Source organism: Nannospalax galili, unplaced genomic scaffold (genome assembly GCF_000622305.1).
Source record: "Nannospalax galili isolate Female #2095 unplaced genomic scaffold, S.galili_v1.0 scaffold16, whole genome shotgun sequence".
Taxonomy (NCBI): Eukaryota; Metazoa; Chordata; class Mammalia; order Rodentia; family Spalacidae; genus Nannospalax; species Nannospalax galili.
In genome coordinates this window covers 3,582,467-3,588,242 of record NW_008339910.1, presented here as the reverse complement: position 1 = coordinate 3,588,242, position 5,776 = coordinate 3,582,467, and positions in this window count along the sequence as shown.

Here is a 5,776-nt window from a genome sequence, read left to right as displayed (position 1 = left end):
TACATTTTACTGTCTCAGCAACACAGAAAAGAAAAATGAAGTCTATGTCCAATTTGATATTTAGAAAAGGTTGAAGAAAGAAAATTTAAGTCACTTATTCATAGCCACCCAGTAGTGACATAGCTGACCTCAATATAAGGCTTCCTGTTTCAAGCCATACCCTAATAAATATGGCTTTTTTTTTTGTCTTTATGAGACAGGGTCTCCCTGTAGCCCCAGCTGTCCTGGAACTCACTATGTATACCAGGTTGGCCTTGAACTCACAGAAATCTGCTTGCCTCTGCCTCCCGAGTACTGGGATTAAGAAGAGTTGATGTTTTTATTAAAAGACATTTTGTGTGTTTGCGTGTGTATTTTGTGAATATACACTGTGTTGTATCTGTGTGTGTTGTGCATGCACTGGAATGTGTGGGTACCTGTATCCATAAACATGTATGGGGAGGTCCAAAGAGTAAGCTCAGCATCATCCTTTATGCCCCCCACCTTATTCCCTCTAGAGACTGTGTCTCAGTAGAGCAGAAGCTCAGAATTTTGACTTGGCTGGCTGGCCAGCAAGCTCCTGTGATCAGCCTGTCTTTCTTCTCCAGTGCCGAAGTTATAGACACAGGCTGACTGGCTGGAGATTCGAACTCAGGTCTTCATGTTTGCACAGCAAGCACTCTTACCTACAGCACCATCTTCCCAGATCCCATATACATTTAAAAATATATAATTTTAAGCAGAATGTGAAAAAGAAGGAATATGGGTTTTAGTAACAGAGAGTTGTACCTCATTGTTTGAAAAATTGTCATATGTCCCATTTTGGTGAATTTTGAAGGCATTATCTTCACAGGGTTGCTAAGGTGACACAGAGATACAGTCTGAAATACATGAAGACCTGGGTTTAATTCCATGTACTGCCCCCGAATAATTAAATAATTAAAAAGTCCAAAACATCTATATTCTTAGATGCCTCAAAGTAAGTAAAATATACACCTTGACTTCTTTGTGGTGATAGTACAAAAATTCACAAAAGTAAATGTCTAGATATAGATCTTTATATAGCAGACCATGTAGAATTATGGGGAGGAGGAGATTAATGAATACAGGACTGACCAGGAAATTAAATGGTGAATTATCTGAACTGTCCTGGAAAGTATAGAATTATATTGTTTGTGTCAAAGTAGGATGGAAAGGTATGAATTATTCCAGATTCTAGTTCATAAGCACTTCAAATATAGCAGGGAACAAAAGCATTTGACAAGATGCATTTTAAGTCACTGTTGCTTTCTTGAAGTCCCTTATTCCCATCATGGCTCTCTGCCCAATCATCAAAATGCTTTGCCAGAAATCACTGTTCCATGAAGCAAATTGATGGAAAGGAAGAGGAGAGGATAGCTGTTTAGAGCTTACTATCGAATATATTCCATTCAAACCTCTATGGTTTTGTTTTCTTGCTTAAAATAGTCATCTGCATGATTTTAATGGTCTTGCACAGCCAAATAAAAATGTCTATATATCTGCACAATAATGACAAAGAAAATGAGAAATAAAAAAAAACATTCATATTCACAGCTGGAATTTTTCTTTGATATATTTTCTTTTCTGTAGTTACTGCTCTACAATATATTTAACTGTTTCTTCAATAGTAAAGAATGGAATATGAGGCACTCTAATGGAAAGCAAGATCAAGTGAAGAACATTTAAGTGAAGAATGCCATTATAATTTAAACTTCATGTGTTAAACATTAGATAATAATCCATTCCTCTTATAGAAATGCATAGACATTTTATATCAGTAAAACCAGCATAGTAAAAAGCCCCCAATTACTCCAGCAGCTTCAGAATTTTGTTTTATTTTATTGTTAAAAATTGCGTAGTTAGCATATAAACTAATGAGATCCATGACATTCTCATGAATATCTTTGTTCTTTAGCCACTTGAGATCTTCTGTATGAATTATAGGAATTTTTTCCAGCTCTATTAGGAATGATATTGGACTTTTGCTGGTGGGTTGTATTGAATTGGTAGTTAACATAGCCACCATTTTTACTTTATTATTTTTGCTAATCCATGAGCATGGGTGATCTATCTTCTTGTGTTTTCTTAATTTTTTCTCCAATTTCCAAATTTTCATGGTAGAGAACTTTCATTTCCTTGGTTAGGTTTGTTAAGAAGTTCTGTTTTTTTTGTGTGTGTGTTGCTTGTTTGCTTTTTTTTTTTTTCATTTAAGAAACTACTGTGGTGCCTGTGAGATGGATTATTCGGTGTTTGCCACCCATGTCAACTTGAGTTCAGTCCTGTATGTCATATGATCATAGAGGAGAAACTGAAAGCTGCCTTCTGACCTCTACATGCATGCTTTCACACATACTTCTATAACAAATACCATATATATATGTATATATGTATGTATTTATATATGTAAATAGATAAAAATATAATGATTTTTAAAAGAGAAACTATTGTTAATTGATTTTCCTCCTGATTTTTATCTCTGCAAGTTCATTGCTGAAATACAGAAAAGCTACTGCTTTTCTGTATGTTACTTTTGTTTCTTGCTACTTGACTGGACTATAAGATCTGAGAGTTTTCTGATGGCATCTTGAATTAGTGGTTATTATGCTTTATGTTTATTTCTGTTAGACTATGCCTCAAGTATATGACCATGTTTCCTTCAAAGAGGGATAATTTGACTTCTCTCTTTCCTAATTGTACCATTTTCCTTTCTTTTGTATTATTTATCTAAGGTTCTGAACATTATATTGAATAAGAACAATGAGAGTGAACAGCATTGTCTATTTTTGATTTTAGAGTTAGTATTTCAGTTTCCCCCTATTTAGTATAATATTGAATATAGACTTGTTATATATAGTCTTTACTATGTTCCTACTTTTAAACTTTCTTAACATTCATTTTATTATTTGTGTGTGTGTGTGTGTGTATGTGTATGAGTGTGTGTGTACAGGTACGTGTACCCATGCCATGACATAGGTGGGGGGGGGACAAAAGACAGCTTTTGAAAATCAAAATCAATTTTCTGCTTTCACAATGTGAGTTCTGGGGACTGAACTAAGGTTGTCAAGAGTGGTGGCATGCACCTCTACCCACTGACCTATCTCATCAACCTGAGATGTGTTCCTTCTTTTCCTAATTTCTTTTTAAAAAATCTTATTTATTATTTTTATTGTATTTTATGTGTTTGAGTGTCTTACATGCACATATGTAAGTGCACCCATATTGTACAATGCTCACAGAGGTCAGAAGAGGGTATTGGATCCCCTAGAATTGGAGTCATGGATGCCTGTTAGCAGCCATATGGGTACTAGGAAAAGTTGTGTCCATTTGCAAGAGCACCCAGTGCTCTTAAACACTTAATCATCTCTTCAGCCCCCTAACTGATTTTATATAAAGGGATGTTGATTTTTATAAAATGCATTAATCCAGCATTTTACCTATTCCAGCATCTTTTTATTTAGTAATTGAGGAGTTGCAATTTTTTTATAAGGTCATATGGTCTTGCTTGTTCATGTTTCTTATTACTGTGATGCAGCTTGCACACTGATACTTGGGTATTTCCTCCAGTTTGATTTTAATTCTAATGCAGAAGGCTACACTTGAGAGCTCAGTCTCTAGTACTACTCAAGTCATACAAGATACATAAATACACGTAAAATGAATTAAAGCTTACTAATATATCATCTCTTACCACAATATTACTGTAAAAATGCTATGAGATTCAAATTATTTAGGGTAAATTAGAAATAATTAGTGAATGAGATAAAGGAAAGAGCAACAGAAAGGGGGATAATAGAAGAGAAGCAAGGCCACATCTGTGAAAGGAAAAGAAGAGGAATGGACATGAATACCAGAGAGCAAAATAGAAGATATTCGACTCATGAGAAAAAAAATTAAAAACCCAAGTGACTACTAACAATTGATCTCCCAATACTGAGAAAGTTTGAAAATAAAATTAATGAGAAAAGAAGAGGAATGGACATGAATACCAGAGAGCAAAATAGAAGATATTCAACTCATGAGAAAAAAAATTAAAAAGCCAAGTGACTACTAACAATTGATCTCCCAATAATGAGAAAGTTTGAAAATAAAATTAATGTTTAAAATAAGAAGGAAAATTAAAAGTAGAAACATGACTTTTAAAAATGTAGTAACATGCTGGGCGTGGTGGCACATGCCTTTAATCCCAGCACTCGGGAGGCAGAGGCAGGCCGATCTTTGTGAGTTCAAGGCCAGCCTGGTCTACATAGTGAGTTCCAGGACAGCTGGGGCTACAGGGAGACCCTGTCTCAAAAAGACCACACACACAAAAAATGTGGTAATGTGAAAATACTACCAGAAGTCTATTAAACTGGAAAAATAGGAGAAACCCAAAGAGCAAAAGGGGAACAGAGCAATAGGAAAAAGATGAAGCGTTACAGCATCTTTTTTCTGAGTCCTTGAAAAGCAGAGGTTGGAAAACAATGGAAAGAACTGGAGACTCACTTGTGTGCTCCAGGGAGGCGTTGTATTCCTTTCCTAGGGCTCCGGCTGATATTGATCCTGTATTGAACAAATGTCCTATGCACTAAAGTTCTCTTCATTTTGATTGCATCCCTTCCTTGCATGCTAGGAGCCTTTCCTGGTCACATCTGTCTTCACAGTCTGTGGGATAGAAGGTTCTCAGACCCTCTTGATATTTCACAGATTATACTGCTTGGGGTGGTTAATGTTCTAGCTTGGGGGAGGGTTATTTTAATATGTCCATTTGAAATGAATGAAACAAAAACAGCACTGAGATCTGTACAGGTGAAGACACTTTCTTTGTACTGCTGTGATTATTGATCACCCTGCTGGAAGGCTACAGCTGTGGGCTTTAAGATTTCTACTAGAGCTTCAAAGCCGTTAGACTTTACAGTGTTGTATGGTAGCTGGTTGGCTCTAGATACTGAATCACCCATTGACCTCTGACTTAGTGCTATCAACTGTCAGGGGTTTGCTCAGTGGGTAAGTCTTCTTTTGGCTTCTGTGAGTGAGGCTTCCTTTCCCAGGCACTTCTCTGTCTGAGCTGAGCTTTGTGCTGCCTGTACACTTGTAACTTGTTAGTGTTGAGCCCTCCTGCTTTCCACAACTGCCACTCCACAACAATAAGTTGTTTCACAAGATGATGACTATGCAGTGCTCTATGAGCCATAAGCAATGACTAAATGTGATTCCTCTTACTTGCTGAAACATCTGTTTGTTGAATCACTGTGTCACAGAAGCCTGCTACAAGATTTGAGACTTGTGACAGTTGTGAAATTTTCCCGAAGGTAGAATTGGTCCTCTTTCCTACAATACAGCCACTTGGGTTAGCTTTTGGATGAGGTGTCTGCTTCCCCACCACCACCAGGAAGGAGCTGGGATGGATAACAAAATACATTTATCCACCAATTCCATTACATGATCACATGATAAAATTCATATTAAAAGGTTTTGCCAAAGCCATGAGACAGTTTGCTTGTATAAATCAGTGAAAGATACATGATGCCCGAACATCTAATCGGGTGACAATTCTATCTTTTTCGTGGAATTCCCTAACTGTGGTGGCACTGAGACCAAAGAGCTTGGTACTCTTGCACATCCAGTGAAATCTTAATATGCTTATATTCAGATTCAAATGCAGATTTTTCAAATTTAAATAATTTAAATTGAAGGATACAAGAAAGGTAAAAATTGTACTTTCATAACACACAGAATAAACTCAATAACACACCTGACTCCAGTCTCTCTATATGAACTTCCTGGAAGTTTTTGAAGC